The 14,373-nt window shown below is 36.6% G+C and overlaps 1 non-coding gene across 1 annotated transcript; it reads left to right on the top strand.

Annotated features, from left to right (window-relative positions):
* Positions 1-2,284: 2,284 nt before the first annotated feature.
* Positions 2,285-2,391, top strand: LOC127133969 (small nucleolar RNA R71). The gene has a single exon (XR_007807758.1). It is a non-coding gene; the product is annotated as a small nucleolar RNA R71 (small nucleolar RNA).
* Positions 2,392-14,373: the final 11,982 nt, after the last annotated feature.

The raw sequence follows: 14,373 nt of genomic DNA, 5'->3' as shown, positions 1-14,373 counted from the left end.
AGACAGTTGATGGGTACTCCACGAAGCATGCTGAGGGACATGAGTGTCCTAGATGGAATTTGCCAATCCTGCGTAATAGGATAAATGTCTATGGGACCAATATGGAACTGGACAAGGATGACACGGTCTATACCTTGTGTTCAATATAGACATAAGGGCAAAGGGGTAATTATACACATAATCATTATCACAGGAGGTTTTGTCAGATCACATGACATTTTTGTGTCTTGGGTAGCAGTGATGTGTTGCTAGATACCGCTCACTGTTTATTATGTTAAATACGTGATTTAATATAATTGCCAATGTCGCGAAAACCTACAGGGTCACTCACAAAGGACAGATTGATGAGAGATAGAATAACTAAGGAACGCCGTAAGGTACGGTGCACTTAAGTGGAATACGAAATATGGTAAGGTACCACATGCTTAAGTGATTTTGGGCATATTATAACATATGGGCCAAAATACACTTAAGTGGGCTTTTTGGCTTGAAGCCTACACAAGTGGTTCTATAAATAGAACTCTTGTGCAGAAGCATTGTATGGGAATACAACACAACTGAAGAGTTGGAATTTCGTATCTCTCTTTCTCTCACTCAAAGCCTTCATTCGTACCAGCTAGCACTGAGATTGAAGGAATCCGTTCGTGTGGACTGAGTAGAGATGTTGTCATCGTTCAACGTTCGTGATCGCCACAAGAGGTAACGATTCTATCACTGATCATGCCCATTCGTAAGGATCGCTAAATGGAGAATTTTTTTAATTCCGCTGCGCCTTGGATGGCAATTCTCCTTCAGGAATCATCCTTTATGTACATGATTATGAAATCAGTAGGAATATAGAATTGACCTATGCGCACTGGAACGTTCTCTAGCATACCTATGGGGAATTTAACAGAACAATCAACTAGTTGGACAGACATCTTAGTTGATCTCAACTCTCCCATTTTAAGCCTTTCGCATATGGACAAAGGCATTAAGCTAATACTGGCTCCTAAGTCCCATAGAGCTTTCTCTATGACAAACTTTCCGATTACACAGGGTATGGAGAAACTCCCCGGGTCTTTCAGCTTATGAGGCATATTATTTTGAATTATAGCGCTACACTCAACAGTAAGTGTAACAGTTTCGTTATCCTCGATCTTCTTCTTGTTATATAAGATCTTCTTAAGAAACTTAGCGTATGAGGGCATTTGAGTGATATCTTTTGTAAAAGGTATTGTGATATTCAATTGTTTTAGAAACTCTACAAATTTCTTAAATTGCCCTACACTTTTGATTTAGCAAATCTTTGAGGATACGAGATATGAGGTTTATACGGTGGTGGAGGCACATATGGTTATTCTTTCTATATGGCCTCTTCGCTTTCATTTTCCTTTAGTTCATTATCCTTCTCATTTATTTTACCAGGGTCTTGGTGCATGGTTGGATTTTGAAGTCTAAGGTCAGTTGGTTCGTCTAATTATGTCCCACTTCGTAGTGTAATAGCATTTGCATGACCTTTCGGGTTTGGTTGTGGTTGTCCAGGAAATGTATCTGTAGGGGCAGAAGTAGGTGCTTGTTGTTGTGCCACTTGCGAAATTTTTGTTTCTAACATTTTGTTATGGGTGGCGAAAGTGTCTACTTTGTTTGCTAATTGCTTAATTTGCTCACTAGTGTGTATGTTTAGATTTAGGAAATCCTTATTTGTTTGGGCCTGGGTAGCTATGAAGTTTTTCATCATTATTTCAAGGTTTAACTTCCTAGGAGCATTTGGAGCAGTTGTGGCAGCCTTATGATATCTTGGTGGTATAACAGGTGCTTGGCTAGGTGCATATAATGCGTTATTATTTTTGTACGAAAAGTTCGGATGGTTCTTCCAACCTGGGTTATAGGGATTTGAGTAAGGGTTTCCTTGAGCATAATTCACTTGGTCTGTGGAGACTTCTGCCAAAAGTTGACATTCGGGGGGAGCATGCCCAAGAACTCCACATAACTCGCAGTTTGGAGCTACGGCAGTCACGGTGGTTACGGGTGTTATGGCCAGGTTTTCTATATTTTGAGTGAGAGCTTATACCTGACATGGTCAAGATTGCTTATTTCGTACATACCACCTTTCGTTGGAGGTTTCTCTATGGAGGTTATTTCACTTCCCCACTGACAGTGATTATGGGTCATACTTTCGATAAGTTGATAAGCCTCATTGTAGGGTTTATCCATCAATGCGCCACCCGCGGCAACGTCTATTGTCAATCTTGTGTTGTACAAGAGACCATTGTAAGAGGTATGGGTGATCAACCACTCTTCTAGACCATGATGTAGACAAATCCTCATCATGTCCTTGTATCTCTCCCATGCTTCGAAAAGAGATTCGTTATCTTTTTGTTTAAACCCGTTTATTTGGGCTCTTACCATAGCCGTCTTACTAGGTGGAAAATATCATGTTAAGAAAAATTTCTTCAACTCGTTCCACGTAGTGATAGAGTTGGATGGTAGATACTGGAGCCAAGCTCTAGCTCTATCTCTTAGTGAGAAAGGGAAAAGACGTAGTCTTATTGCTTCGGGACTGACACCATTTGCTTTCATTGTGTCCGTGTATTGCAAAAACACTAACAAATGTAGGCTCGGGTCCTCCGTGGGACTACTAGAAAATTGGTTTTGTTGTACGGCTGACAACAACAAAGGTTTTCAAAATTATTTGCCTCGATGGCAGGGGTAGCGATGTTGTTATGTGGTTCATCCTGCGAAGGGATGGTATAGTACTTGAGAGGACGGTTCTGCGGTCCTTTGGCCATCTCTGGTTCTACAACTGGTTCGGGAAAGGGATATTAGGATCGGGAAGATTGTACTTAATACGATATTCTCGTATCCAGCGTTCTAATCTTAGATAACGCTCTGGTTCGTTGATTGGTAGCTTTAATTTCTCGCCTTAAGAGCGAGTACTTGGCATGCAATCGACGATTTAAAAAGGGAAATAGTTTTGTTTGCCTTAGTCTATACCGCACAACACTGGAGTCACAATATCGACTTAATTAGTCCCTAGCAACGACGCCAAAAACTTGATCACGACTTAGTATGTCTATAGGATTTGTGACTGCAAGTGCACAATCGTATCACGTAATTTTAAAGATTATCGAACCCAAAGGATTAAAAATCAAACTTACCATTATCTAATGTTACTACGTAAGTCTAAGGTTGATGATTTCTCTTGGGTTTAAGGGACAACGAGAAATAAATACTAAGGAAAGCTGAAGTTTAATAAATATATTTAATAGCGTGATATCGGTATGTAATTCATCAAACTTCGGGGATTCGGTAAAAAGTTGGCGTAACCTTAAATGTCAAAATACTCTTCAGTAGAAAATATTGATTTAAAAGACTTTATCTCACACTCTCGTGTTATTGACTCTGACTATACTCTTAAACCAGAATGCTTCGCTCTCGCTGTCTCATTTGAATTAAAAGTAATTTTTGGAAATCAATAAATTCTAATTAATCCTAAAGCGCTCTCGCCGTGTTTAGAACTAATGCCTAGTTTCTACTATCCGATTAAAATCTCAAACTCTCGTTTTATTGACCGTAACTTTGTTTGCTTTATACTCTCGTACGAAAACAGTTTTAATTTTAGAATAAGAAACTACAACCAGGAAAATACTCTCGTACGAAAACAGTTTTAATTTTAGAATAAGAAACTACAACCAGGAAAATGGTTTATGAAGATCAATGTCAATTATTAACGAATCTCGTCATTATGAGGGTCTTTACATACCGATATCAAATGGTTTAGCCAGACATGGGTTTGAACATAAACATACTATTACGAGGATTAAACATAAGACAAAACATAAGCAATTAAAATAACAACTAAAATGGAACCTGGAAGATAGACCGAAAACTGGAATTAATGCTGATACTTGAATTCAGATAATGCCGGCACGCTTGACAAATCAGGTACAAAATTACAATCAAAATCAGTTCCTAAAACTAGAATTGCAATAGTCCCCCGATGTGGAAGATCTATCACTTTTACAAGTAAATATCTGCTTAAAATTCTAAGAACAAAATTCTAGCTCAAAAAGGGATCCCCATCAACTGAAGCGGGATGCCCTAATTTATACTCAAATTCCTGCCTTGAAAATTGCCTTGAAAATCTTATAGTTGGCTTGAATTTAGGGTGGTTAGGTTGAACGAGAAAGACGGAGCGTGGAGAGAAATCGGGAGAAAATAGGGCTTCGTGGCGGGTGCCAAATAAGAGTGGCAAATGCACATTTAAGGTGGCAGACGCCACACTTAAGGTGGTGGGCGCCATCCCTTTAGTGCATGGCATGCGCCACACTTAAGGTGGTGGGCGCCACCCCTTTATATTTTCTTCGTTTTCTTTTGGTTTCCTTTCCTTTTTGCTCTTTTTCTACTTTACTCGCACAAACACTTCTTATTTGATAAATACCTGAAATAAACACAAAATACGGCGTAATATTATGGAAAATAGGTAAAACGACACTAGATTGCAATGCAAGTCAAGTCAAATATACGATATATCACTACGCCAAATAAGGGAAAAGAGGGCGCTTATTTTGGCCTATAACAGCGCTTTTAAGCGCCCTCTAAAGTGGCGCTGGCATAGGTAAAGACAGCGCTTTGTTTTCCTGGAGAAAGCGCTGTCTAAAGTGGCCACATTATAGTGCGCTTTCAGAAAAAAGCGCCCTCTGGAGTGGTCCATAAAGGGACACCTTAGAGGGCGCTTTCTTGGAAAAAGCGCCCTCTAAAGTTGTCAATGTAAAGTGTTTAGAGGGCGCTTTCAGGAAAAAGCGCCCTCTAAAGTTGTCAATGTAAAGTGTTTAGAGGGCGCTTTCAGGAAAAAGCGCCCTCTAAAGTTGTCAATGTAAAGTGTTTAGAGGGCGCTTTCTGGACAAAGCGCCCTCTAAAGTTGTCAATGTAAAGTGTTTAGAGGGCGCTTTCTGGACAAAGCGCCCTCTAAAGTGTTAGTTATTTTAAAAAAATTTGTTTGAAAAACAGTGGATATTTAATTGGTAACCTGTTGGCATGCTGCAAAAGTGTAAAATTCATATTGATTTCATCCTTTAATCCAATGTTATACACCATTAATCCATTGATATATACAACATGAATCCATTTATATACAACATTAATCCTCCATATATACAATATTAATATATGATTCTTTGATCAACAATATACAACAACATATTCATGATTTAGTAAAAGTACAACAACAATATACAACATATATACAACAACAGCATACAACAACAACATTCCATACATATATGTACAACAATATACAACCTAGCTATATGATTCTTTGATCAACAATGAATTGACACAATTCATCCTTCATTTCATCCAAATGAGCTCTTGAGTAAGATTTGTATTCCTCAAAGTACTACAATTAAGAGAATAAAACATATTCATGATTTAGTAACAAATTAGATGAAATATCTGACAGACATAATTAAATATACAAATACACACGAATATTTAGGGGAATTTCACTTACGCGTCAACCGTCTTCTTCATACTCGGATATTTACTCCAATCACCCGATAACGAATCGAGATAATACACTATTAGTCTCGAAAGATCCATAGCAACCAACACCCAGTGACCACTGTATCCAAAAGCTGTCTAGTAGTTCTAACCAATACTAAACAAAATAACGCCCATCCACCCATGGTGGCAAACATGTTCTATATATCCAAAAGCTGTCTAGTAGTTCTATCGCACATCCATACAAAATAAGGCTCAACCAAAAAAACAGATGGCAGCATAAGTAGTATATCCAAAAAAGGCATGGTGAATAATATCAAGTGTGCATAATAGGCAGGAGGAACTGCATACAAGATAACATTTTTGTTAAACTAAAGTTTTGTATAGCCTAAAACAAAAACAAGCAAAGGGAATCGAGTAACAAACCTATTGAGACAGATCGAGTACACCTCGCATAACTGGATGGAAAAAAATAGTATCAGAAGGCTTCTAAAATTAAATGAAAACAGTACAAGTTTAGGTAAAAATTAAATGACATAGCTAATATTACCTGAATTCCTGCATGGCTGTTAAGGTAAAAATCAAATTCCCTAGGGTGACAAATGCTGGTGTCTACCACGGTTCCTTTGACAATTTAGAACAACAAAATCAGCAAAAAGTGATAAATTCAAATGATAATATATACCAGCTGCGTTGAGAAATATATTGAAAAAACCTGGCATAATATTTCCACTTCTATCGGTCTCTTTGGGGTTGACAGGAAAGAGACGGGTGTGATGTCTCTTTTGGACCACTACAAAAGTAACTTTAGGTAGATACCCATCCTCTATTGAGACACAAGCCAGATGAAAAAAAATTAGTTGGTCTTCAGCACTCCAATGTACTTCAAATTTTACACCCTTGTCTCTTGCACGAATGATTGACTTCATAATAGCCATTTTACCTGTAATAAAGAAAACAATTAAAATCAGATGACAAATGTAAAAACAATTAAAATCATAAAAGTCATTTTACCTGTAATAAAGAAAACAATTAAAATCATTTGACCTGTACCTTTTTCACTAAGTTCTCTTTCTTTTCTTGGTTGGAATATGTTCTACATGTCTCTTAACAACACGGACGGTTGGATTGATCCAAATACCCTCATTATGATCATTTCTAATATATGAATCATTTGATATAATATTCTCATCTTGATCATTTCTGGTAAACGATTCAATCTCAACATCAATATCACCTTGATCTCCAGTGTTTTCATCAATTACTTTGTTGGAAAAAAGAACTATAGACCATTTCGTACTTTTCGGATCATTGACATAGAACACTTGTCTAGCTTGAGAGGCTAGAATAAAAGACTCATCTTTGTATCCCACCCTATTAAGATCCACTTGCAAAAATCCTGACTTATCCATTCGAATGCCGTTATTATTTTCAACCCACTTGCAACCAAATATAGGAATCTGAAACTTCTCATAATCAAACACCCAAATGCGCTCGATAACACCAAAATACGACAGATTTGCAAATTTGGGGTTTAAGTCCTTCACACTTGATATGTGCATTGCTTCAGCTACCACGGTGACACCACTATTCTGCATAGTACTTTTATCATCTTGTTCTTTGGTATAAAATGTGTATCCATTAATCGCGTATGCGCTATAAGAAAAAACATGGAAACTTGGACCATATGCTAAGCATCTCAACCTTTTTGTTATTGAAGCGGGATCTGAATAATACTTTGAATAAATATGATCCTTAAACCAAGGTATAAAACATCGATTGTGCTCTCGTACTATCCAATTTTCATTTCTATTGGGATTTAAACCTCGGAGAACATCCTTGTGAATTTCAACATACGGCTCAACCTCATTCTCATTGTGCAGAACATACAAATGCACTTGATCCCGTTCGACCCTTGATACTGCCACGATTTTATTTCCAATTAGATTTTTTCCTTCTTTCTTTTCGACAAGCTGAGACTTGGGGAGTCCGATTGACTGAACATTAGACAAATATTCAATACAAAACTCAATCGCTTCTTCAACAATGTATCTTTCAACCATACAACCTTCTGGTCGACTTCGGTTCTTCACGTACCCTTTTAATATTTTCATATAACGTTCAACAGGGTACATCCATCTCATATAAGCTGGTCCACACAATTGTGTCTCTTTCACAAGATGAACAACTAGATGTACCATTATGTCAAAAAATGATGGGGGAAAAAACATTTCAAGCTCACACAAAGTAATAACGATTTCTTTTTGCAACATTGGTAAGATCGCAGGATTGATCACCTTACTGCAAATTGACTTGAAGAAAGAACACAACTTAGTTATAGAGCTTCTTACTTTTTCTGGAAGAATAGAACGTATACCTATTGGGAGAAAATGTTCCATTATAACATGGCAATCATGGGTCTTTAAACTCTTTAACTTGAGGTCTTTCATAGACACAAGTCTTCTAATATCTGAAGAGTACCCTTCTGGAACTTTAACTTCACTTAGAAACTTACACAATGTTTTTTTCTCCTTTCTAGATAGAGTATAAGCAGCAGGAGGTAGATATGTTCGTTTTCCTTTCTTCAAGGGTCCTAATTCAGTTCTTATTCCCATCGCTATCAAGTCCTTTCTTGCCTTAAGGCCATCCTTAGACTTTCCTTGTATATTGAGTAACGTGCCAATAACACTTTCAAATACATTTTTTTCAATATGCATAACATCAAGAAAATGTCTCACATACAAGGACTTCCAATACGGCAATTCAAAAAAAACTGACCTCTTCTTCCACCCACTTTTGACAAGTGTGTGGGCAAAAGGCTTGCCAAACTGAGTATCCAAATCTTTCACCTTTTCAAAAATTTGATCACCCGTCAATATAGGTGGAGCTCTGCCTTGTTCTGTCTCTCCATTGAACGCCTTTCTCCATCCACGGTAGTGATGATTTGAATTTAAGAATCTCCGATGACCGAGAAAGACATTCTTCTGACCAAACTCCAAGCGCTTCCAATCTGTTTTATCTTCACAAATAGGACACGCACATTGACCTTTTATGCTATACCCTGATAGATTTCCGTATGCTGGAAAATCATTAATTGTGCCAAACAACATCGCCCTCAAGTTGAAACTTTCTTTCCTATATCCATCATAAACCTCCACACCGGTCTCCCACAAAATCTTTAAATCTTCGATTAAGGGCTTCAAGTACACGTCTATGTCATTCCCTGGTTGTTTAGGTCCAGAAATCAACATAGACAACATCATGTACTTACGCTTCATACATAGCCATGGAGGTAGGTTATAAATCATAATAATCACAGGCCATGTACTGTGTGAGATACTCTGGATACCGTGTGGGTTCATTCCATCAGTAGATAATGCCAAGCGAAGGTTTCTTGATTCTTCTCCAAATTCAGGATAATCATTATCAATTTTCAACCACTGTGGTGAATCTGCCGGATGTCGATACTTTCCATCTATAATTCTTTCATCTGCATGCCAGGTCAAGTGTCTTGAATCGGTTTCACTACGAAACATGCGTCTAAATCTCGGAATAACAGGAAAATACCACAAGACTTTTGCTGGAGACAACTTGTTCTTATATCGCGAGACACCGCATTTAGGACACTCATTTAACGATGCATACTCATTTCGAAACAAAACGCAATCGTTTGGACATGCATGTATCTTATCATAGCTCATGCCAATAGAGCACAACATCTTTTTGGTCTCATATGTTCGATTGGGAAGAACATTATCCTCAGGAAGCATATCTTTCAAAAGGGCTAATAACTCTGTGAAACTTTTATCCGACCACCCATTGCCCGCCTTTAAGTTGTACAACTTTAATACCGCAGACAATCTTGTGAATTTAGTGCAACCATCATACAAAGGTTTCTCTGCATCACTTACCAACCTCTCAAACATTTCGGGACAATCCTTAAGATCTCCTTCAAGTGCTTCTGCAATCTCTTCAACTCGATCACAATCGTATGTATCTGTGCCACTATAGTTTGAGGCATAGGTCGTACTATCCCCCGGTTCAACATTCTCGTTACTTTTCTCACCATGCAAATTCCAACATGTATAACTTCGATCAATTCCATGCCTCATTAGATGCGATGTCAACTGAACTGCGTCAACCCGTTTCCCATAACAACAACCCAAGCAAGGACATATCATTCTACTGGGGTCTTCGGCGTGCGCAACGGCAAACTTAACGAATTCTGATACCCCATTCTCGTACTCTCTCGACAATCGATTGGAAGACATCCATGTATTATCCATTACTAATTAGAATAAACAAAAAACAATTTCAGAAAAGTTCAAACACATTCGGACCTAGGTTTCTAATGATACTGGTGTTGACACAAAATCATATATTCATAGGTCGTATAACCCTAACTACTGGGTAATATAGTCCCATTGCATGCGCTATCATGGTCACTAAAAACCAACCGTCAATTTCCTATTGCATGCGCTATCATAGTCGAAACAAACGTAGAAGGAGGAAACGCGCAGTAATAATGTAAAACAGGAATTGGGCAAAGCTAAAACAAAGCAATAACATAAAACAGAAATTGGGAAAAGCGTGTACCTTTGATTGGTAGAAGGAGGAAACGCGCAATAATAATGTAGATCTAACAGAGGTGGAAGGAAAACGCCTTAGAACCCTAACGTGAAAAAGAACGAAAATAACAGATAGTGAAATAACAAAACGCGCAGTATGTTATAATTTTAATGTTTACTAAAAGGGACATTAGAGGGCGCTTGTGGAAAAAAAGCGCCCTCTAAAGGAAATGCACATGGACTTATAACAGCGCTTTATTAAAAGCGCCCTCTAAGGGTAACCTTAGAGGGCGCTTTCTAAAAAGCGCCATGTATTGTTGTCCCTCTATATCTCCTCCTTATTTTTTCGCTTCACCTTAGAGGGCGCTTGTGGAAAAAAAGCGCCCTCTAAAGGGGGCCTAAGAGGGCGCTTATGAAAGCGCTCTCTAAGGCTTTCCAGAAGCGCTTTATAAGCTGGAAATGCACATGGACTTATAACAGCGCTTTATTAAAAGCGCCCTCTAAGGGTAACCTTAGAGGGCGCTTTCTAAAAAGCGCCATGTATTGTTGTCCCTCTATATCTCCTCCTTATTTTTTCGCTTCACCTTAGAGGGCGCTTGTGGAAAAAAAGCGCCCTCTAAAGGGGGCCTAAGATGGCGCTTATGAAAGCGCTCTCTAAGGCTTTCCAGAAGCGCTTTATAAGCTGGAAATGCACATGGACTTATAACAGCGCTTTATTAAAAGCGCCCTCTAAGGGTAACCTTAGAGGGCGCTTTCTAAAAAGCGCCATGTATTGTTGTCCCTCTATCTCCTCCTTATTTTTTCGCTTCACCTTAGAGGGCGTTTTGTTACAAAAGCGCTCTCTAAAGTGCGCTGTCTATTGCTCCTTATTTTTCGCTTCACTTTAGAGAGCGCTTTTGTAGTAAAGCGCCCTCTAAGGTGCGCTGTCTATTCCAGTTTTTGGCGTAGTGTATTTTCCCGTTATCATATATATATATATATATATATATATAGATAGATAGATAGTTAGATAGATAGATAGATATATATAGAGAGAGAGAGAGATTTCTTAAGTATTGCAAGTCAAAAGTGTAATTAAGTGATATACTAGCAAAATCATTGAAGAAGACAAGATTGGATGAGACAAAGGAACTCATTAGAATGAGAAGTTTAAAAAATATGAATTAGGTGGAGTGTTGAGAATGTGTAATTTATAATTTAATTATTTCTTGTAACACAAGTTATGTAATTTATTTTAAAAGTTAGTTAAAATAATTAGTATACACTAATTAGACTTTTATATATATATATATATATATATATATATATATATATATATATATATATATATATATATATATATATATAAACTTGTAACTTTCTCTTTATTAATAAAGATACAATATCATTTTTTCTAGAATCAGCTTATTTTCTTTTCATTGTTCACCCTCAAGAACATTCAAGATTGTTCCAATAGTAAGTACTCACTTTCAATAAAAAAATCACTGGTTTATTTCATTATTAATAGTTAATACAATTGTTTTGTTTTTATTTATGTTTAATGATCTCGAGTGGAGTTATGAAGTGGAGTATGAGGAAGGATGATGATGTTAGAAAGAGAGAGTAAGAACGGCAGAGACACAACAATGGTTGTTGTTTTTTGAAAGCCAGAAAGGCATTTACGTTTTGTGGTTTTGTTTAGCGAATAATTTTTGGCTTGCTTTATGATTGTAGGTAATGCTTTGTTATATTATTAAATATATGATGATGTATGATGATGATTATAATTTAGGAATTCTTAACCAATTTTTTTTGAAAATTGTTCTTTGCTTTTCCTTAGTCGTTGAGGAACTAACTAATGTTTATTAAAGGTGGCTCATTCTCGCACTAAAAAGGAGTTAATAGGTGGAAAAAAAGTACTCTCACCTAGACAAAATTACAATTTTACTAAGCAAGCTAAAATGATAAGAGAAATTATATGGTTTTACAATAATTTTAGAGAAAATGGGTGATGCATATTTTATTTTACACCGTCAATCAATGATGGTCATGAATCCCGCTAAATCAGATTGAAAATTTTAAAATACTAATATGACATGGCGAAATAATATATTCTTATTGAATGAGAGTGTAAAAATATTTTACACCATTAATACATCATCATTAAACCCATAATTTTAACCCTACGGTACAAAATACTTTTTTCTATTATTTATTGCTATAAAAATTGAAATTTGTGCGTTCTATTATTTATTGCTATAAAAATTGAAATTTGTGCGAACTAAAAATGAAGCTTTAAGAGCTACGGTGCGATCTCACAATTTCAATGTCAATATATCATTCCTCAAAATGATAATTGTGCAAAAGGGAAAGCACTATTTTGGTTAGATGATTATTATTATTATTTTGAATAAAACTCAAAATTCTTTCTAAATTACCTTGCATATTAAAATCATCTCATATTTTATTGTAACATTTCAAATTTTTCTAAAACCTCTGCGGTTTATCAGATTTTTGGAGCCAACTACCGTATTTTTTTAAGTAAGTTGAATTTTTTTACGATAATTTATGTTTTTTAATAAATATTTCTATAAAAGTATGCATTTTTAATGATATATTTTAAATATCAAATAAAGATTTATATCAGATTTTTTTTGAAAATTCTGACTAAACAACATGCATTTTTCTGGTGATTTTGAATAATCAAGTAAAAATACATACATGTATAACAAATATTTTAAAAAACTGGTAGAACAAAATGTTGATATGGTAATCAAATTTTTCCAAAAATCCAAGAAAGTCATGTTGATTTATGGATATTTATAAAGTCCAGTAGTTCATTATGTTTTTTTTGCAGTGAGGACCAAGGGACACAATGATGTGATTGCTTAAAGAAAAATTGACAGAGCTGCTGCAGAGAGCCCTTGTGCGAGGACAAGTGATGTCGAGGATTTGCATATTCGGGCGGGGAGAGTAGTTGCAGTTGGTTATCGTAGGAGGAGGATGGTTGAGCAGACACGTGTACCCCACACTGTGGGCCGTATAAGATGTATAACTGATGGATGAGTCAAAGATCTTATTGGTGAGTTCGATGTTTCGGTTGTTGATGATGTCGAGACAATAAATCACTAGGTGGAGGGTCAGGATGACATAAAGGTGGTGGCTGCGACAGAGGTGCCCCATCATATAGCTGATGGCTTCTCTGACTTCAATGAAGCTATTCATACACACTGATGAAGATTTTCCAAAAGGGCCTAATGACCGTACCGTGCTCAATGGATTTGTCCATCATGTGGCATTGTGATTATGGAAGGGAGAAGTCTGTATATGCCATTTGAAACTTGCTTTTATTTATTATTGATACGTCAAAAATAATTGATGTTTTATTTATTTATTGTTGTTATATGACAACCTACCGCTGAAGGTGCCCACTTGCAGGGCAAAGCTGAATAAGTTATCAAATGTCTAGATGCCTCTAGAGGTTAGGGAAATTGTCAATGATTGTGGTCTTCTTTCATTGGTGGATTGTTTGTTGACCATTCTTGACGCTCCACTATTGTTAGCTTTTGTTAAGCGGTGACATAAGGATACATCATCCTTTCATCTTCCATTTGGTGAGATGACAGTTACTTTGGATTATGTCTCCTCCTTGTTCCATCTCCCTCTGCCTGGTCGTTTCTTCACCGCTCATTTGATTAACTAGGAGCTTGCATGTATTACTGTTATATAGGACTTGGGGGCTACTGAGGCGGAGGTGTTGAAGGAGTTTAAGTTTAATAAGGGTGCTCACTTTTTTTATTTTGGCTTCAGGATATATATATATATATATATATATATATATATGTGTGTGTGTGTGTGTGTGTGTGGATCTGGTGGCGCAGTCTACGTATGATTCAACCACCAGGGTATACATGCTACATCTTATAGGATGTACTATCTTAGAGGATAAGTTTAATGTATATATTGATGTCAGATGCATGTATATGTTTATGGAGTTTAACCATGTTAAATAGGCATAAAGGTGCTAAATTGACTGTACTATACTCTGCACTTGGAGTCCACTATCTTTAAGGCAAGATAACTTTTCGGTTATATGAGTCTATTTCAGGTATATAAATTTATTATGTCTTATTAATTTATTTCTTATTTATGATATTTGTTAATTTGACTATGTTCTTGTGTAGTGTTGGATATACAAATATTTCCCGTCCATTTATGACAGACATGTTAGTGCTACCACTGTTGGCTCCCCACAGACCAAGAGACGGAGGGCCAAGATTGATGTTTTGGATGCTAAGTTGTTGCAATTAGCTAAAGTTCTTACTGATGATAATGATTATGA

The sequence above is a fragment of the Lathyrus oleraceus genome, chromosome 3 (assembly GCF_024323335.1).
Source record: "Lathyrus oleraceus cultivar Zhongwan6 chromosome 3, CAAS_Psat_ZW6_1.0, whole genome shotgun sequence".
Lineage (NCBI taxonomy): Eukaryota > Viridiplantae > Streptophyta > Magnoliopsida > Fabales > Fabaceae > Lathyrus > Lathyrus oleraceus.
The sequence above is the reverse complement of the archived record's forward strand: the minus strand, read 5'-3'. Positions and strand labels throughout refer to the sequence as shown.